The sequence below is a fragment of the Zingiber officinale genome, chromosome 8A (assembly GCF_018446385.1).
Source record: "Zingiber officinale cultivar Zhangliang chromosome 8A, Zo_v1.1, whole genome shotgun sequence".
Lineage (NCBI taxonomy): Eukaryota > Viridiplantae > Streptophyta > Magnoliopsida > Zingiberales > Zingiberaceae > Zingiber > Zingiber officinale.
The window spans coordinates 127,840,063-127,862,227 of record NC_056000.1 but is presented as its reverse complement, the minus strand read 5'-3'; positions in this window follow the sequence as shown (position 1 = coordinate 127,862,227).

Sequence of the window (22,165 nt, the reverse complement as noted above, 5' to 3'; positions counted from 1 at the left end):
TATCTAATTTACTAAATTCATCAATTAAATTCTTTTTCCTTGTTTTACTAATTTTTAATTATACGAATAAGTGTAGTCCTAGGAACACGTTTAGCACATGGATTAAGAGATTCTTTACAAAAATCTTCAAATGTGCATTTAGATCCAAAACTAAAAGAAAGATGTTCTACGGAAACAAATTTAGCTAATGATTCTCTTAATTTATTATCCGAATATAAAAATAAACCGGAATCGGTACTACCGCTAGTTGAAGAAAATCTTGATAATTGTGTTTGAGAACGGTCGAGTCCATATTCCGTCGGGTGCTTCGTTTCTACATGTCGTTTCAACGACCCATAGCCGCCGCCGGCTTGGAATTTGTAGGAAGCATTGCAGTGCTTACATTTTGCACGCATTTCTCCCGACGGAAGAGTGACCTTCTCAAAATGTTTAGTAAAAATAGAAGGCTTTAGAGGAGGAAGTTCCCGAACCTTAGAAGTAATTGCATCGGTACTTCCTTGTGTTTCGGGTGTCGGATTCGGAAGATGCTCGATCTCATCATCGGTAGATTGAATGTTGGGGTCCTCCTCCCGCAGATCATTATTTGCTTTCCCTTCCGAGCTCGAGATGATGCACCTCCGCGGCCTCCTTCCATTGTAATTGAAAACGAAAGCGCGTAGAGATTAGAGAATACGAAAATGAGATTAAGAGTAGAGAAGATGTGTGTGAAAAATGATGAAATGAGCTCTCTATTTATAGAGTTTTGATGGTAACGGACACTAAATCATAGCCATTGATCAAAAAACGGTCAAATGATCCTAACCGTTGAAAAAAAATACCTAAAAAACCCTCCCAACGGCTATGAACCGCAGGTTAACCGGCGATTCAAGCCGTTTTAAAAAAAAAACAAAATTTTGCAGCTGAACCGCCGGTTCAACCCGCCGGTTAACCGGCGGTTCGCCGGTTTTTACATTTAATGAACCGAAACCGACCCGGCAACTTGCCGGGCCGGTTCCGGTTCGGCCCGATGAACCGGGTCAACGGGCAACCGGCCCGTTGACCCGGTTACGGGCCCGGGCCGGGTCCGGGCCAGACCCGGCCCGGGGTCGGGTCTACCCCCAAACCCTCTCCGCCATCAACCAAGTCGACGCCCAGTTCATCGCCACCGGCCTCGCCGCCTCCCTACTCCGCTCCGCCGCCTTGTCGTTCCTTCCCAGTTCCCAACACCCTCGTCTCTTCCCTCGCCGACATCGCCCACCGACCCTCCTCAACAGCTGTCCCCTCCCTCTACCTCGCCGGCCGCGTCATTCGTTACAATGTGGATTACTTGGTCTCCGCCGCGTTGCTCAGCTTCGACTCCCGCAGCGGAAATGTGGCATCTTGCCGACGGATATTTGCCCGCATACCGAACCTCGACCTGCACTCGTGGAACTGCATCCTCTCGGTGTACGCTCGCTCCCGCGGCGACGGTGGGGATACTGACTCTGCCTCTCCGCCATGCAGATTTTCTTTCTCTTCCGAAGATTGCAGGTTTCCTTTTTCATTTCGCCCTAACGAGATTACGCTCGTGCTAGTGATCGGATCATGTCTGAAGGTGGTTGGAAGAAGAAAATAGTAGCAATGAGCGTGTGGAGCTATATAGCATCCATATCTTCGCCGGTAGAGAGAACCAGGGTCACTTTATATCTATACACACGTCCCCAAGTAATATTAAGAAAAGATAGGTCATGAAGGGTTTTGCATACCTTTTACTGATATTCTCTGTCTTTCTGGTACTAACTTAAAAAAAATTATAAAATTATAGGTCTAAGAGGGCCGTGATTGGCTAACCGGCTGTCACTCAGGGAGATCGCCAGCATTGTGGCAAAAAAAGGCGAAATGTTCTCTCCCAACGTCCCCGTTATACTCGACCCAAAGCCATCACGAGAGAGATCGCCAGCATGGTTTTATGGGACATTGTGAACGACTTTATCTTCCCTCGGCCTTTTTCTTAGTCATAAAGGAATAATATATCCGATCGATCCACATCCCCGATGGATTGAGGTCATCCGTCGAATTACTCAATGCTCCATAATGAGATTGGTCTGTCTAACCCAAGTTGAGATGCAAAATGCGGCCGAATGGGAGGACCGGTCGGATACATCCGACTGGCCATATGGGTAGTTTGGGCACCCTCTATTAGTATTGATATCTTTGACTTCTTTTTTTTATCACCACGTCACCGTGTTAGAATTCGTGGTGATCTGAGGGCTCTAGGGCAGGGAACTTGGGCAAATGCATAGATCCTCCGTGCAGGTGCCTGCTGCAATTCTGCAGAAAGACATCCTTTGCTACGACTCGATGATCAGAAGCCTTTTGATTCATGGCTGAATTACTAAGTAGATCACAACAAAAAAGGAAACCAGATTGTAGATTTTGATCGAGTTTCTGTTTCGCCTCAAAAAAAGATGTGTCGCAGATAAAGTAAGTCATCCTCCAAGTTTGTGTATGATACAGTGCATAAAGGTAGGATCCGATAAGATCAGACAATCAGGAGTCAAGGGGATGTAATACTCAAAAGTCAAAAGGATGTGGTAATCAGAAGTCACAGGGACGTGACGATCAAAAATCAAAAGGACGTAACAATCAAAAGTTAGGAAGAAGAAATTAGATGATCTGACATCATCAACCGCATAACTCCCAGTCAAATATTAACAAATCAGGATACCAGGTTTGAGATAGGAGATGCGACCTGGAATAAGGCCTGACCTTCCTCGACTGGTTTGATTTCCTCAACTCGATCTGCATAGACAAGTCTGGTACTTTCAGTTTCAATAGGCGAACTCCCGATCAGCTCTTTAACAATCCAAACAGGAAGAGGGGGCTCTCGCCATAGCTCATCTTTCTCATCAAGACTCGAGCCAGGAGTTATACCTGAAATATTATCTCGAGTTGTCCTTAGTCAAACCCGGGCGCGACAGAAGGCGTTGGGCGACAATAAGGTCAGAAAATCGTAACTGTCTGTCAGAGAATAGTTGTTGTATGTCAGGAAATATTCCTATGATCTGCTGTCATCTGTGAATGAAACCTTCTTTCAGTCCACAGAAGGGTGTCACGCGTCCTCCATCACCTGACAGTCCTGACACCCGACATTCTCTGACATCGGTCAGGTTCCAAAGGTATGCACGGTCATATAAAAAGGGAGGTTCTCTCCCTTGAGCAGATACGCTCTCTCGTACTTTTGCACTTGTCCTCTACCATTTTTTTTTCCTTTGTACACCTTTGGAGAAAAAGTACCCGATTTGAGCGTCGAATGACATGTTCCGAGGACTTTTTCCTTGATTTTTGACCTCTAACGTTCCGTGTACTTGTTTGAGTGTGCATAGAGCTTAAGTACAGCCGATTTAGTTCCCGCCATCCGTCAACGCCACGTTGAGGTCCGTTCTCTTGGGCACATACGATAACAATGTCCTAGTCGTCTCTCGGTCAACACTAGTAACAGTTCATCCGACCTTCGTAGGAAGGGATTAGTGTATCTCCAAGTTTTAGTGTTCGTCAAACCGAAGCTCACCTTTTCCGCCCTCCTATAAGCCCTTCCACCGCCAGCGACGCCGTCGCCGTCGCCGCCGCCAGGCACCTCGTTGGAAAGCTCAATGAAGACTTAACCCTCGATGCCAGAGGCCTCCGCCTCCGAGAAGCAGCACGCCGATGGACACGGCAACTTCGCCGAGAATTAACCACATCTCTCTATTCCCAACCGACTTTCCTTGCCCTTCGAACTCCATCAACGCTAAAGCCTCTCGCCACTCCGCCGTCGCTACCGTCCATGCTACCTTCGACTCCTTGCTGGCGTCCATGCGTCGAGCAGCACCGCTTCATCTCCGCCGATCGGCACCGAGAATCGGAAGATGCGGGGGTGCGCGACGAGCTCGGTCGCTGCTCGGGCCAACGAGAGCACCGGCGCGCCGCGCTGGAAGATGTCGAGGAAGAAAAGCATGTGGGAGAGGGAGAGGCGGAGCGGGGAGGGGACTCGGCGGCAGGCGGTGGTCGTGTGCAGGAGCCGGAAGAGATGGCGAGGGGAGATTGCGGATTCGATGGCGGAATGGAAGATGGAGCGGCAGAGGAGCGTCCACAGGCGGTCGGAGGTGAAGACGTCGTGCCACGATTTGGAGACGCATCAGGCGACGGCGACGGCGACGGACTTGGGGTCGTCGTCCATGGACTGGGAAACGAGTTGGAGGACTTCCCACGGAGGAGGGGTAGCAGCAGTTGCTTGTGATCCTCTCGGTCGCGTCGTCGCCGCCATTGCCGAATTCGTTTCTCTCAATCGATCCAATGATCCCTTGCTGCGGAGTGCTGCATATCAGAGGGCGGCAGAGTGGCGGCGCATGCAGAGACGTCACGAAAAGAGGCAGATGCCTGTGCTTACGCTTCATAGCGGCGGCGCCACCCGAATGTACACGAACAACACGCAGGCAGTGCAAGAAGAACATTATCGATTTGATTTTCTTAAACATTTTTAAATCATTAAAATGAATGTTTTAAGACATTTAATAGGCAGTGTCCTCTACTGAATAAATACAAGTGAGATCGTTTTTTAATTTACGAGAGCTGTGGTGCATCACTTGTTGGTCTAATTGATTCAATTTAGATAAATTTGAAAAAAAAATTCAATCAGTTACTTACATTTTAAAATGCTCCTCTCGAAACAGTATAGTAATTGAGACACAGGATATTATCATATTAGATTATGTGCTCGAAACTTAACACGTCTAAACATGTCTTTCCTCATGCCTTGATTGATGCACTAATGGCTAGTAGCCACTCGATTTATCTTTTTTGTATTGACGTGAGAATGGATTGACGGGAGCATTGTAATGAGTAAATTACCTTTTGTCACGTTAACTCTCTTGTTTTTAATAAAAACTGTTATAATATAAAAAATTAATTATTTTAATCAAAGTATTATGATACGGTGCGTGATCGTGGGATCGAAGAGATGACGTGGTTGGAAGTTGAGACCGCGATATGGTCAAAAGTCAAACTCTCATGGCGGTCAGAAATCAAGCTTACGTGGCAGTCAGGAGTCAAGTTTACGTGGCAGTTAGAAGTCAAACTTACGTGACAGTCAGAAGTCAGGCCCACGTGGGGGTCAAAAACCTTACCTACGCGAAGGTCAAAGATCCGGTCTATGTGTAATTCAAGGGGCCCAATTACAAGATGGACTGGATTAGGCACGAATGACGTTTCAGAACTGGATCTATGTGTCTAGTAAGAACTAGGAGGTCAGGATCACATGACAGGATTTATAGCTTTGCGATACCTGGATTAGAGTGTACAGGTCGGGATGTGCCATCCAAGTATACAGGTCATGACTTATGGCCTTGTGGCATAGGACACATGGAAGGCAAAGTGTACAGATCGGAAGATGCTAACCAAGGACACAGGTCAGGACTTATAGCCTTGCGGCATAGAATACAGGGAAAAGCGTACAGGTCGGGATGTGCCACCCAAGGATATAGGTCAGGACTTATAGTCTTGCGACACAGGATACATGGAAGGCAAAGCGTACATGTCGGGATGTGTCACCCAAGGATACAGGTCAGGACTTATAGTCTTGCGGTACATGACACATGGAAGGCAAAGCGTGCATGTCAGGATATGCCACCCAAGGATATAGGTCAGGATATATGACCTTGTGGCACAGGACACATGGAAGACAAAGCGTACAGATCGGGATGTGCTAACCAAGGACACATGCTAGGATTTATAGCTTTGTGATACCTGGATTAGAGCGTACAGATCGGGATATACTAACTAAGGACACGGGTCAGGACTTATAGTCTTGCGGCACAAGACACATGGAAGGCAAAGTGTACAGGTCGGGATGTGCAATAGGCCAGGATCACAGGCCAGGATTTATAGCTTTGCGATACCTGGATTAGAGCGTACAAGTCGAGATATGCCAACCAAGGATACAGGTCAGGACTTACAGCCTTGCGGCATAGATCACATGGATCAAAGCGCACAGGTCGGAATATGCAAATCTAGGAATACTAGCCAAGATCATAAGTCAGGAAACACAGACTGGGGCATACAGGTCGGGAATCCATATAAGTGGAATCGAACTGAGGCGCACAGGTCTGAAGGCAGGATAATCGGAACCAGACTAAGGCGTACCGGTCACTATACAAAGTAAGACGGGTAAGCAGTTCACAAAGCAGGTCGGTCATTCACAAGACAAGGCGTACAAGACATGGCTGAATGTGCAGATCGGGATTCGCGATACGACAAGTACAAGTTAGCTACAGGTCGGTGCCCATAGGTCGGGGTTGGCAGGTGCGAAGGCCCAGTCTAGGGTTAACAGGTCGAGGCGAGCATACACTACCTGACAAGCAAGCCAGGGAATCGTAACCATCCGTCAGAGTATAATCACAGCGTGTTAGGGAATATGCTAACGATCTAGGGCTTGTAACCTCCAGATTCCTCCTTCGACCTATCAGAGAATGCCCCGTGTCAATCACCGCCAGACAAAGCCTGACACCCGACATTCCCTGACACTTGCCAGACTCCAGAAGCATCCACAGCAGTATAAAAAGGGAGGTTTCGTACTTACGCAGGTACGCTCACTCATCGTTTCAGACTCATCTTTTACTTTTTGTCCTTTCTCTGTGTTTTTGGGGAAAAAATACCTGACTTGAGCGTCGGAGGATCTGACCCGGGGACTTTTCCCCTGGTTTCTGGTCTCTAACGACTCGTGGGCTTATCTGAGTGTGCGCAGAGCCCTAACTTCATCGTCTTCGTTATCACCCCCCCCGTCATCCGCCTGTGTGAGCCCTTTTAGAGGGTGCCAAATCGACCCGGCTTCGCAGCGACTTTCCGTCAACACCAGCGATAGTGCGGCCCGCCTTCATCCGACTCAGCTTCCGGATGGGTTCAAATTTGGCGCCGTCTGTGGGAACAACACTACATATTCTGGAACGTGACGATGGAGGATTGGGACGAATCAACGTGACCATGACTGCGGGAGAGTACGAGCTCTTCAAGGAGGCCAAGAAACGGGCGGCCTCAAAAAAGCAGCAAACAACCGCCTCTCGACCAAAAAAGCTACCTGAGGTTTCTAAATAACCTACTCATGCCTCTGATCAAGGCTCTAAGCGAAAACAACCTCTAGAGTTTCCCCCTGCTTTCTACAGGGAGTCGGGCCAGGGTTACTCATCCGGTAGTAAGAATGGGGGACCCCATTTAGAAGAGTCAACGCCACGTGGAGGTCGAAAGGTAAAAGGCCAACCAGAATCTTGGTCGAGCTGATTGTGATGGTGACAACCGGCTGAAGCTTCCGAGCGGAAGCGATACACCCCGGCGGGGAGTCGGGGTTCCGACGCTCATGATGAACAGTATAGTAGTGCCGAGCGGATGACCCGCTCGGCCGAAGGAATAAAGTATCAACACTGCGAACAGTCCCGAGCACACGACCAGGAAGCTCCCGAGCGGATCAGCACATCCGACCGGTTGGACGTGAGGAAACCGCCGACCGGTCGGACGCTTGGCATGGAGACAAGGACAGAAACATCCTCTGACAGCAGGTGATACGCAGGATCTTAGGGCATGGGCTCACTGTCCCATCAGAGACGTGCTCGGACTGTAGCAGTAAGGGGTCAGGCAAGCTCATCTGACAAGCCCATACTAAGGTATGACACAGAACACGTGTGCACCTCGGTATGAGTGCACATGCCTCTTCACAGCCCTATATAAGGGTCCTCACCCTTCGCCGGAGGTACGCTCTCTCGCATGTTAGAGCCTCATATCTGCTGTCTGCTTGCCTGACTTGAGCGTCGGAGGGTCGTCACCGGGGACCCCTCCCCGGCCCGACTTCTGTGCAGGTTCGCCGGAGGTCGATGCAGTTGGTCAGAGATAGAGGAGAGCGCCACGCGCCCAGCGTCCGTCGATTCAGCGACTCGAATAGGATCAAATTGGCGCCGTCTGTGGGAACGCGCCTGTATCCGAGCGGAATAGATGGACGAGGTTGGATGACCTCACACCGTGATGCTCCCCCAGGAGAAACTCGACGCTCTAATGGAGGCAAGAGCAGCTAAGCTCGTAGAGCAATAGAGACAAAAGGCTCAAGCTGAGCGGATATCCGAGCGACCCAGGAGGACCGACCGGAGAAACATTAGAAATGGGAGCAAAATAAGGGTCCAATCGGCCCTTAGGTGGGAGCAACTCCTGCCCCGATATCGGTCCGACAAAGGGGTCTTCATCAGGCGAGGCAACTGGCCAATAAGTTTCGACAAGTATAACGTATGCTCCTCGCTCCACGGGTATTCGGGAGTTGAGAAATTGGGTCATAGTCGTGTCGATCAATAGGTCAGTTCTTTCAATTACCTGTTGCTCAGATTGGTAGTTTAAGTAAGAACTCCCGTGCCGCTCGGCCGGGAGTGTATAAACCGAGCCAAGAGCTCGATGGGAAGACCCCGTGCCGCTCGGCCGGGAGTGTATAAACCGAGCCAAGAGCTCGATGGGAAAACCCCGTGCCGCTCGGCCGGGAGTGTATAAACCGAGCCAAGAGCTCGATGGGAAGACCCCGTGCCGCTCGGCCGGGAGTGTATAAACCGAGCCAAGAGCTCGATGGGAAGCCCGTGCCGCTCGGCCGGGAGTATATTAGCCGAGCCCCGAGCTCGATGGGAAGACCCTTGCCGCTCGGCCGGGAGTGTATAAACCGAGCCAAAAGCTCGATGGGAAGACCCCGGACCGTTCGGCCGAAGGTATATTGATCGAGTCGCATGCTCAAGGATCGAAGGCCCCGAGCCATTCGGCCGGAGGTATATTGAACGAGCTGCATGCTCGAAAAAACGAAGGCCCCGAGCCGTTCGGCCGGAAGTAAATTATTCATGCAAAATGCTCAAGGACGAAGGCCCGAGCCGTTCGGCCGAGCGTGCGATATCCTTCATCGGCACAAAAAAAGCGAAGGCCCTCGAGCCGATCGGCCAGGAGGTGTATATATTTAGACTCGTAAGCGAATGACCCGTGTTGTTCTGCCGGGCATAAATATTGTTCGAGCGCAGGGTATGATACGAAGGCCAAGGTCGATCGACCTGGTAAGGAGTTAGCCTTGGAAGGCCGACGAGCTCCGTCGTTAAAGATCGAGAGCCGCGCCGACCGGCTATAAATATCCACGCCGACGAGCTCCGTCGTTAAAGATCGAGAGCCGCGCCGACCGGCTATAAATATCCGCGCCGACGAGCTCCGTCGTTAAAGATCGAGAGCCGCGCCGACCGGCTATAAATATCCGCGCCGACGAGCTCCGTCGTTAAAGATCGAGCGCGCGACCGAGCGGAATACCGACGAGCTCCGTCGTTAAAGATCGAGAGCCGCGCCGACCGGCTATAAATATCCGCGCCGACGAGCTCCGTCGTTAAAGATCGAGAGCCGCGCCGACCGGCTATAAATATCCGCGCCGTCTAGCCCAGACGTTAAACCGTAGAGACGAGTCGGCGTCTATAAACTCTCCGAGCGGAAGACCGTCTAGCCCAGACGTTAAACCGTAGAGACGAGTCGGCGTCTATAAACTCTCCGAGCGGAAGACCGTCTAGCCCAGACGTTAAACCGTAGAGACGAGCCGGCGTCTATAAACTCTTAGAGCGGAAGACCGTCTAGCCCAGACGTTAAACCGTAGAGACGAGCCGGCGTCTATAAACTCTCCGAGCGGAAGACCATCTAGCCCAGACGTTAAACCGTAGAGACGAGCCGGCGTCTATAAACTCTCCGAGCGGAAGACCGTCTAGCCCAGACGTTAAACCGTAGAGACGAGCCAGCGTCTATAAACTCTCCGAGCGGAAGACCGTCTAGCCCAGACGTTAAACCGTAGAGACGAGCCGGCGTCTATAAACTCTCCGAGCGGAAGACCGTCTAGCCCAGACGTTAAACCGTAGAGACGAGCCGGCGTCTATAAACTCTCCGAGCGGAAACCGTCTAGCCCAGACGTTAAACCGTAGAGACGAGTCGGCGTCTATAATTCCCCGAGCAGAAGACCGACGACCGACGAGCTCCGTCGTTAAAGATCGAGAGCCACGCCGACCGGCTATAAATATCCGCGCCGACGAGCTCCGTCGTTAAAAATCGAGAGCCGCGCCGACCGGCTATAAATATCCACGTCGACGAGCTCCGTCGTTAAAAATCTAGAGCCGCGCCGACCGGCTATAAATATCCGCGCCGACGAGCTCCGTCGTTAAAGATCGAGAGCCGCGCCGATCGGCTATAAATATCCACGCCGAACCCGCGACTGTGAACTTACTGGACGGAACTAAGGACGCCAAATAACAAGCGTTCGCAAGTACTAAATTAATTAAGTCCGATCGGTCATCGGTTTGCCAATACTTCGCATTCACTGAATGCAAACAGTATAGCCAATCGCTAAACGATTTCAAGGAAATCGAGTCAATTGATTGACCTGATCGGTCGTCTAGTGGGAAACACGTGGAGCTTCACTGACTCTACGAATAAGCACCAAACAGACAAGAGACGACAATGAAGGGCAAACAAAAATAGAGGCAAAGGAACACAATTATGCCGATCGACACATGCAAAAATTTTACATCAGCAGAGCGGATGAAATACAGAAAGTACTTGGAAGAACTCGCCTCACTCCGGGTCCTCAAAATTAAAAAAGGCGTCCGGGATATCGTCAATCATAGCCGCCAGATCTGAAGAGGGAATGCTCAGGTCAGCAGGAAGGTGCCCCCCCCCCTTCTTCAAGTACGCCATGGTGACCTTGACCGCCTCGGCGAAAGTTGAGGAGACGTTGACACCGAATTTTGAGCCGAACCGCTCTGAGCGGAGGTATTCTTGGCGCGCTGCTGCTAGGCGACTCGGCTCTCCCTCCTTATATTTTCTGAGCGCCGCCCTGGAGGCAATTAGCGAGTCTTGGAGAACTTTCTGGTCCACCTCCGCTTTAGTGCGTTCAGCGGAGCGCCCATCCCGTTCGGCAGCTAGTTGGGCTTCTAGCTTCTTAGATTGCTGATCTAGGGCTCAGACTTCAACTTTCATCTTATCCAGATCAGCAATCGCCCGCTTCTTCCGGCTACTGGCGCGCTTCACGTCTCCGTCACGCTTCTTCACCAAGTCTTCAAGTCGGGCCACCTCTGTAGCCAAGTCGGCAGCCTTCTTCTGTTCGGCCTCGAGGGCTTGTTTCCCCCGCTCGGCCGATGGACCCCCCGAGACTTGGAGTTTTTCCATGAGATCCTCCAGCTCGGCTAGCCGATGGCTAGTGGCGATTTGCTCGGCCCAATGCTGTAAGGGAAATAATAAAATCAGGAACCAAACAGAAGCATGGCACAGGAAGAAAAATGAACCTACCTGAGTGGCCTGCTGCATGTGGTTATCGCCGAGCTGCTTGGGTGTCATGAGGGCCACCCGAATCTGGGCGTCCTCGAAAAGTTTGGCGATCGGACCCGTCAAGGTTATTTCATGAACGGGGCTTGATGGCCGATCGACAGACAATAAATATTCCTCCTATGGGAATCGAAGGGTAGTCTTGATGGTCGGGTGGCCGACCGGCACTTCCTCAGCCGCAGTCGCCTGGCCCGAAGACTCCCCTATGGTTGAAGTTTCGCCCAACCGTCGTAAGCGACGACGAGTCCGTGGAGGAGAGGCAGAGGGCTGTGCGGTGGGCGAGGCCACTGGGGTCCCGATCTGCGACGGCGTGCGATCTGGCGAAGCGATGTCGATCGGCGCCTGTGGTTCGCCCTGTTGGGTCGGCGGAAGGCTGGGGTCTCTTCGACGTTTTCGCCGAACTTCCAGTGGTGAATCCCCGGCCTGGGGGACTCCCAGCTCGGCTGGAGCAGAGGAAATATGATCCGCCTCAACCTCCGTAGAAGCGGATTGGGTAACTTCTGTTTCAGGGGCGGACTGCGTCCCCCCCTCTCCTGCATCTGCCGGGCGGCTGGGGATAAGACCCCGCGCGGCGAGTTCTTTTTTGGTCGCCGCCTCAATCTCCACGGCCTTCAATTTCAGATGATCGGTAGCCTTGGAGCGCCACATGACTTCAGCTGCAATGGAAGAAATTAAAATCAGTTAGACAAAAAAAGCGAAGAAAGTAAAGAGTCCTTACCCATGCGGTAGGGGAGATTGGCCCGAACGGGAGATAATCCAAAAATGTACAACACCCCCTTGAGAAGCAACTGGTCGATTTTGTACCGCTGACCGGACAACCAGTTCGCCGCATGAAGGTAGGCCGGATTGCTTCTGAACTTGCCGAGCTCCGGCTGGGTCGGCACGGCGGTCTGCCATTTGGTTCGGAATGCTGGCCGCTCGGGAAGTCGTATATAGAAGAAAAACTCCTTCCAGTGCTTGTTGGAGGTCGGCATATTATCAAAAAATTTGAAGTCTATTCTACTTTGGAAAATAAAAGTACCCAACTCGGATTGTTTGGGGTAGAAGAAGTAGTGGAATATTTTGGGGTCGAGTGGGATACTGTGCAACTTAAAGAGGACGACCACCCCGCTCAGCAGCCTAAAGGAATTCGGCACAAGTTGGCCGAGCGGGATGCGAAAATAATTACAAACTTCCAAAACAAAACGATGGGTAGGAAATCTAAGGCCGCCCTGGAATTGGTCCAGAAAAAAACAAATGGTACCGATCGGCGGGTTATGGGGTCGGTCGGTCGGGTCGGCTACAACTATTTCATGGTCGTCCGGGATCCCGTACGTCCGAACAAGACGCCGAGCGCCCTCCTCGTCAAATTTACTCTCCATGGTCATATACTAGGGACCATGAACATCAACAGCGGGTACGGAAGTGCTCGCCATGACTAAAGTACCCAGAAAAAGAAAGAAGGAAGCCGAAAGAAACTCGGAAACGGAGGACAGATAAAGGTTCGCAAGCAAGGGGACGAAAGGAGTTCCCCGCGAAAGGGAAAGGCCGAACAAAAGGAAGGGAGAAGGCTCACTGAGAAGGAGACGGACGGAAGAGATCACCGGTGAGATGGTAGCCGCCGAGAAACAGGAACTGGATCGCCGGAGGCCGCAGCAGCAGAAGAGTCAGGAGGACAAAGCACGAACAGACGTGCGACTGAGGAGGGCGACTGAGGCTTTATACGGCCGAGGCCGATAGGCCTCCACCATCCGATCCAGGTCGCGAGAAACAAGGACGCCATCGGGCCGTCCATTTCAAACGGTGGCGTCCCATCATAAGTAACGCTGCTGCCATGCAATGGTCGACACGTGGCACTTAGTGATTCGGTGCATTCAATGTGCACCATACCACGCACGCGCAGCCTTAATGGGATAGATTGTCGCCGTTCCCGAGGGGATTCGGACAGGCGGCAACGACGGCAGGCCTCATGAGTCACATCTGAGCGAGCGCCGAACGGCTGAATTCGGCGCACACGCCGAGTGGCCTGTGGATTACTTGTAAAACAAAAGGCGACGAGCACCCGCTCGGACACACAGTCCAGTCAGTCGGACTTAATCGCCTCCTTCGACTAGACTTGAAGGGGAGGCAAGTGATCCAGCAGTAAGAATGGGGGACCCCATTTAGCAGAGTCAACGCCACGTGGAGGTCGAAAGGTAAAAGGCCAACCAGAAGCTTGGCCGAGCTGATTGTGATGGTGACAACCGGCTGAAGCTTCCGAGCGGAAGCGATACACCCCGGCGGGGAGTCGAGGTTCCGACGCTCATGATGAACAGTATAGTAGTGCCGAGCGGATGGCCCGCTCGGCCGAAGGAATAAAATATCAACACTGCGAACAGTCCCGAGCACGCGACCAGGAAGCTCCCGAGCGGATCAGCACATCCGACCGGTCGGACGTGAGGAAACCGCCGACCGGTCGGACGCTTGGCATGGAGACAAGGACAGAAACATCTTCTGACAGCAGGTGATACGCAGGATCTTAGGGCATAGGCTCACTGTCCCATCAGAGACGTGCTCGACTGTAGCAGTAAGGGGTCAGGCAAGCCCATCTGACAAGCCCATACTAAGATATGGCACAGAACACGTGTGCACCTCGGTATGAGTGCACATGCCTCTTCACAGCCCTATATAAGGGTCCTTACCCTTCGCCGGAGGTACGCTCTCTCGCATGTTAGAGCCTCATATCTGCTGTCTGCTTGCCTGACTTGAGCGTCGGAGGGTCGTCGCCGGGGACCCCTCCCCGGCCCGACTTCTGTGCAGGTTCGCCGGAGGTCGGTGCAGCTGGTCGGAGATAGAGGAGAGCTCCACGTGCCCAGCGTCCGTCGATTCAGCGACTCGGACAGGATCAGTTACTATCAACCCGAGCCTGGATATTACAGCCACAAGGAGCAACCCCAAGTTTCTGTGGCTGAAAGTTCGTTATCCAAAGATTCAAAGAAGGGGAAGACTATCATTCCGCGCGACGAACACCGGTCGGAACCGGAGGAGAAAGTGCCCTTCTTTTCCAAAATCTTGGAAGAAAAGCTACCGAAAGGGTACCGACCCCCTACTATCGGGGAATACGATGACAGTAAAGATCCTGGAGACCATCTCTGCAAGTTCAGGAACGCGGCCCTATTACTCCAGTACAGCGACGCCGTTAAATGTCGCGTGTTCCTGAACACTCTGTCGGGTTTTGCCCAAAAATGGTTCGATGGATTGCCGCATGGATCCATCACCTATTTTTCCGACTTCAAGATAGCATTCCTACGCCACTTTGCTAGCAGTAGGAAATATCAGAAGACCGACCACTGCTTGTTCACTCTCAAGCTGGGGTCTGTCGAGCCATTGAGAAGCTATATCAAGCGCTTCAATCAAGTGGCTCAGGACGTTCCCTCGGCCACATCAGAGATACTCATGAGCGCCTTCTCTCATGGGCTGACTGAGGGAGAGTTCTTCAGAGACCTCATCAGAAATCCCGTAAGGAATTTCGATGAGATGCTACCTTTCGCCATAAAGGGTGCTATGTTACCTTTCGCCATTGGAAAGTAGAATAAGAAGGAGGACAAAGACGAAGAGGAGAAGCGCTTCCAAGTAACAATCAGGGAAGAACTTAAGAGACAGAGCAAGAAGTGACAGAGCCGAAGAACGACAGCAAGATAGGAAGGTGACGGTAGAGCCGTCAATTTGGGTTGGGCCCGTCGGGTTGGCCCGCCCCGCCAAACAATTTAAGCAGGTTGGGTTGGAATTTTATCAACCCAAGCCCGCCACGAGCCGACCCGCCTAGGCCCGCGACTCGCGCGGGTCGGCCCACGATGGGCTTGGGTTGGCCCGCGGGTTGAGAAACACATGTAAGCTAAGTTTTTTTGCCAATTTATTATCTTTCTTTTTATAATTTTGAAATAAAAATAATACTTTTTATCTCACATAACTACTCATTTGTGTTCATTTATATGTAAAATACATGTTTATGGATACATTTGGTTGATGAAATATTTCCGAAGTAAAACATTGAAAATATAAAATATTTTTTATTTTTTTTAAAAAAATGATAGGCCCACGGGTTGGCCCGCCAAATCCACAACCCGCCTTAGATTGGGTTGGGTTGGAAATTTCCCAACGCGCCAAGTTGACGGGTCGGCCCGCCCCGCCCCGCCATGGGTTGGCCCGTTTGACCGCTCTAGGTGACGGCGGACGACCTTTAGGGTTTATAAAGAGAAGCCCCTCGGAAACATCTAAAGGAGCAAGGAAAGCACAGTAACTTGAGTCGTCGGATCTAGGGTTGCGTGCTAAAAGGCTCTGATCAGCTACAGTGGCGGTGTAAGGTAGTGGGACACGCGTCACCTCTCGAGGAAATACATTAAAAAGGTCTTAATGATGGAAGTGACAAGGAAATCATGAAATAAGATTTTTGTACGGCTTTATTTCGGCGCGCGACGACCATACGTCAGCAAGAAAGGTAACCCTACGGTTACCTAGGGAAAAACAAGACCATGCGTCATGATTATAACATCACCTCGGGAAAGAGGGAGGAAAATGAAGGGACACAAGAAATTACAGTTGACGCTTCTTGAGATAAAACATAAACAAAAGTTGTTCTAATCACAATTTTCTTGAGAAATTTGCAGGGAATATCGCAAGTTGCACGCAGCAAGCCAGACAGCTACAGTACCTCACCCGGGCGGGAATTTCAGGAATGATCTCTAGGCCAGTCTGCAATTATTAATATGATGCCTGGATTAGACGAGAGAAGTTCTTGCGACGTCCAGGTCGGTGTCCCAGACTCTCGCCCCAGTGCGAGTTATAAGTGAGTTATGCTCTCACGCCCAACGACCGTCCAGGTCGGTATTCCAGACACTCACCCCAGTGCGAGTTATAAGTGAGCATGCTCTCACGCCCAATGACCATCCAGGTCGGTGTCCCAGACTCTCGCCCGAGTGCGAGTTATAAGTGAGTTATGCTCTCACGCCCAACAACCGTCCAGGTCAGGTTCCAGACTCTTTCCCTAGTGCAAGTTATAAGTGAGCTATGCTCTCACACCCAACGACTGTCCAGGTCGGGTTCTAGACTCTCGCCCCAATGCAAGTTATAAGTGAGCTATGCTCTCACGCCCAACGACCATCAAGGTCGGTGTCCCAGACTCTCACCCCAGTGTGAGTTATAAGTGAGTTATGCTCTCACGCCCAACGACCGTCCAGGTCGGTGTCCCAGACTCTCGCCCCAGTGTGAGTTATAAGTAAGCATGTTCTCACGCCCAACGACCGTCCAGGTCGGTGTCCCAGACTCTCGCCCCAGTGTGAGTTATAAGTGAGCATGTTCTCACGCCCAACGACCGTTCAGGTCGGTGCCCCAGACTCTCGCCCCAGTGCGAGTTATAAGTGAGCTATGCTCTCACGCCCAACGATCGTCCAGGTCGGGTCCCAGACTCTCGCCCCAATGTGAGTTATAAGTGAGCATGCTCTCACGCCCAATGACCGTCTAGGTCGGTGTCCCAGACTCTCGCCCCAGTGCGAGTTATAAGTGAGGTATGCTCTCACGCCTAACGACCGTCCAGGTCGGTGTCCCACACTCTCGCCCTAGTGCGAGTTATAAGTGAGATATGCTCTCACGCCCAACAACCGTCCAAGTCGATGTCCTAGACTCTCGCTCTAGTGCAAGTTATAAGTGAGGTATGCTCTCACGCCCAACGACCGTCCAGGTCGGTGTTCCAGACTCTCGCCCCAGAGCGAGTTATAAGTGAGCATGCTCTCACGCCCAACGACCGTCCAGGTTGGTATCCCAGACTCTCGCCTCAGTGCGAGTTATAAGTGAGCTATGCTCTCACGCCCAACAACCGTCCAGGTCGGTGTCCCAGACTCTTGCCCCAGAGTGAGTTATAAGTGAGCTATGATCTCAGGCCCAACGACCGTCCAGGTCGGGATCCAGACTCTCGCCCCAGTGCGAGTTATAAGTGAGCATGCTCTCACGCCCAACAGCCGTCTAGGTCGGTGTCCCAGACTTTCGCCCCAGTGAGAGTTATAAGTGAGGTATGCTCTCACGCCTAACGACCGTCTAGGTCGGTGTCCCAGACTCTCGCCCCAGTGCGAGTTATAAGTGAGCTATGGTCTCACGCCCAACGACCGTCCAGGTCGGTGTCCCAGACTCTCACCCCAGTGCGAGTTATAAGTGAGCATACTCTCACGCCCAACGACCGTCTAGGTCGGTGTTCTAGACTCTTGCCCCAGTGCGAGTTATAAGTGAGGATGCTCTCACGCCCAACAACTGTCCAGGTCGGGTCCCAGACTCTCGCCCCAATGCGAGTTATAAGTGAGTTATGCTCTCACGCTCAATGACTCTCTCGGTCGGTACCCTCTACATTCGCCTGGGCAAAATATAATAAAACATATTCTCGTGCTCAACTGGTCGGTAAGCCATATTTCCTTTATTTCTGCTGCAAAATATGAAAACTAGCAGGCATATTCTCAAGCATCAAGCCTTTTGATCTTCTGGTGAGAGGTAAGAAGAAGGCTGGGTAAGCAAACTATCCTTATTATTTTTGCTAGAAATGTTAGAGAAACGCAGGTGTTTATAGAAACACAATGATACAAGAGCAAAGGGACATGGATCTACACCATAATAAACGGAATCCAAGAAACATGTTTTATTTCATTAAAAGATGAACATTTTTCAGGGGTTTACATTGCTACCAGATCCAGAAGCCTGACCTCTACTCTCTAAATGAGTCCTTGCTTTAGCCAGTTCATCCTCAACTAGTTTGAGGGAGTTTTACAGTTAGCCAATGGTCTCATCCTTTAGCCGACTCTTCTCTTTCAGGAAGGTCACCTCGTCTTCGTGTTTCTCTTCAGATAAATGATATGATGGATATGAGCCTGGAAGTCCGCATGAGCCTTCATCTTGAGAGCTACCTCGGCCCGAGTTCTGTACTTGGTCGCCTGCCAGAGCTCTTCCATCTCCCTACGGAGAGAAGTCTGAAGATCCCTGTTTAATGTCATCTCACGCAAGGCTTTTTCTTTAAGAGCAAGCTGGTGACGTAAAGAAGATAGCTCGTCGTGCTCAATGAGCCAGAGAGGAATAGCTGGAAAAAAGAAAGGTGGCAGTGTGCGTGACAGTGGAAGTATGCACAACCCTCTTATAAGGGACGAGAAGGTGAAGGGATTACCTCGAAACATGGAATGACACTTGGGAAGCCGTACGACATTTATGAGAAAATAACATGATCAAGAATAGAAGAATCAATACACACCATAAAATCCCGCCTATCTTTTAGCGAAGGCAATGAATGCCGAATGGGATATCAGGAGAAGGGTCTGTAAGTAGAGAGATGTAAAGGCCAGGTCAGGTGTGAAGACTAAGTTAGGAAACTACAGGACTTGGGTCTAGTCAGTCGGACTAGATCCTCCTTCAACTAGACTTGAGGGGGAGGCTTGTGATATGGTGCGTGATCATGGGGTCGGAGAGATGACGTGGTTGGAAGTCGAGACCGCGGTATGGTCAAAAGTCAAGCTCTCATGGCGGTCAGAAGTCAAGCTTGCATGGCAGTCAGAAGTCAAGCTTACGTGGCAGTCAGAAGTCAAGCTTACGTGGCGATCAGAAGTCAGGCCTACGTGGGGGTCAAAAGACTGGCCTACGCGAAGGTCAAGGATCCGGTCTACGTGTAATTCTAGGGACCCAGTTACAAGATGGGTTGGGTTAGGCGCGAATGACATTTCAGAACTAGATCTACGTGTTTAGTAAGAACTAGGAGGCCAGGATCTCAGACCAGGATTTATAGCTTTGCGATACCTGGATTAGAGCATACAGGTCGGGATGTGCCACCCAAGGATACAGGTCAGGACTTATGACCTTGTGGCACAGAACACATGGAAGGCAAAGCGTGCAGATCGGGAGGTGCTAACTGAGGACATAGGTCAGGACTTATGGTCTTGCGACACAGAATATAGGGAAAAGCGTACAGGTCGGGATGTGCCACCTAAGGATGCATGTCAGGACTTATAGCCTTGCGGCACAGGAAACATGGAAGGCAAAGCGTACAGGTCGGCATGTGCCACCCAAGGATATAGGTCAGGACTTATAGTCTTGCGACACATGACACATGCAAGGCAAAGCGTACAGGTCGGGATGTGTCACCCAAGGATATAGGTCAGGACTTATGACCTTGTGGCACAGGACACATGGAAGGCAAAGCGTACAGATCGAGATGTGCTAACCAAGGACACAGGCTAGGATTTATAGCTTTGTGATACCTGGATTAGAGCGTACAGATCGGGATATACTAACCAAGGACACGGGTCAGGACTTATAGTCTTGCGGCACAGGACACATGGAAGACAAAGAGTACAGGTCGGGATGTGCAATAGGCCAGGATCACAGGCCAGGATTTATAACTTTGCGATACCTGGATTAGAGCGTACAAGTCGAGATATACCAACCAAGGATACAGGTCAGGACTTACAACCTTGTGGCATAGAGCACATGGATCAAAGCGCACAGGTCGGAATATGCAAATCTAGGAATACTGGCCAAGATCACAGGTCAGAAAACACAGACTGGGGCATACAGGTCGGGAATCCAGATAAGTGGAATCGGATTGAGGCGCACAGGTCTGAAGGCAGGATAATCGGAACTAGACTAAGGCGTACCGGTCACTATACAAAGTAAGACGGGTAAGCAATTCACAAAGCAGGTCGGTCATTCACAAGACAAGGCGTATAGGGCATGGTTGAATGTGCAGATCGGGATTCGCGATACGGCAAGTACAAGTTAGCTACAAGTCGGTGCCCATAGGTCGGGGTTGGTAGGTGCGAAGGCCCAGTCTAGGGTTAACAGGTCGAGGCGAGCATACACTACCTGACAAGCAAGCCAGGGAATCGTAACCACCCGTCAGAGTATAATCACAGCGTGTTAGGGAATATGCTAACGGTCTAGGGCTCGTAACCTCCAGATTCCTCTTTCGACCTATCAGAGAATGCCCCGTGAAAATCACCGCCAGACAAAGCCTGACACCCGGCATTCCCTGACACTCGCCAGACTCCAGAAGCGTCCACAGCAGTATAAAAAGGGAGGCTTCGTCCTTACGCAGGTATGCTCACTCGTCGTTTTAGACTCATCTTTTACTTTTCGTCCTTTTTATATGTTTCTAGGGAAAAAGTACCTAACTTGAGCGTCGGAGGGCCTGACCCGGGGACCTTTTCCCTGGTTTCTGGTCTCTAATGACTCGTGGGCTTGTCTGAGTGTGCACAGAGCCCTTGCTTCATCGTCTTCGTCATCAACCCCCCCCCCCCCCATCCGCCTGTGTAAGCCCTTTCGGAGGGTGCCAGATCGACCTGGCTTCGCAGCGACTTTCCGTCAACACCAGCGACAATGCGGCCCGCCTTCATCCGACTCAGCTTCCGGACGGGATCATATTATAAATAAAATATTATTATACTTGATCATGTTCCAAGACTCCCGAAGAGATCTATCGGTAACACGACGAATATATTGACTGTTGCTGCTTAGAACCACTAGAAGAGGAAGAATGAAGAGAGGAACCATCACCTTCAGAAAACTTAGAGAATGACAAATGAAGACAAGAGTTAGAATGTCACTGGGATACCTCAACGTTGTCACTCCATCACTGGCCAATTCAGAAATGAGGAGCAAAGTGAGCTAATGAATAGTTTAGACTGACTTAAAAAAAACCTGGTTGTTTCCTGCTTGCTCCCCTTTCTATGTTTCCTTTCATGACTTGTCCCCAGGGCGTAGCACAGTTAGGAGCATATTGTTTCGTGGTCAAAAGGTCCAAGATTTGATTCTCGGGGTGTCATTAACCGAGATTAGTATCTTGGCCATGCACTTTCAACTATGTACTTGCATTTACCTCCCTCTATATCTATGGATCCGTCTCTAGAGGAGCCGTTGATGTGGAACTTCCACATTTTTTCCATGACTTCTCGCCTTCCCTGCATTTGTGAACATTTATTTCTTTTATCGATTTTAACGACGAATTAAGGGTGATGATTAATCGGCGTGTTAAGGGTGATCATTAATGGGCATGCTATAAATGATCATTAATTATTATCATTTAGTGAACATATTAAGGATAATCATTAATACTTCTAACCCTTCATCTTCGACCTATTGAATGCTATCGCATGCTAATAGATTTTCAGCCTAATGGAATTGTTCACATCAAAACCATAATGGCTAGAGAGAATCTGGATATCATCGGTCGAGGAGGTCTTGGACAGAGCCACTCGGGAGTAATCATTAGTGGTGATCGCGGATCGGATTGGTTCAGTTATTAGGATAAAAAATTATCCGGCCCTACTAGATCAGATAATACAATATTAGGATCTACATCCGACCCTATATCCGGCGGTTATTATGTATCAGATATCCGACGGGTTGTCAGTTATTTGGATATCCGACCCATATCCAATGAAATATAAAATATAAATATAAAATAATAAAAAAATAAAATATTTTAAAATGATAATAGACATTACTCATTATACGTTGTAGTAGATAATTGTCAATAGCTGCTACAACGTATAGCAACTTATCGGCAGTAGCTAGTACAACGTGTAGCAGCTTATCCGCAGTAGATATTATAACGTGTAGCAATTTATCGATAGTAGTTGCTATAAGTAGAGGTGTTCGCTTATTGGGTTGCTTCGGTTATTGGGATAAAAAACTATCCGACCCTACTAGATCGGATAATGTAATATCAGGACTCTACATCCGGCTCTATATCCGGGGAATTTTTTTTTCGGTTCGGATCGGTATAAACGGATTGGTCGGTTTGGCAGGTTAACTGCTCACCCCTAGTAATCATGAA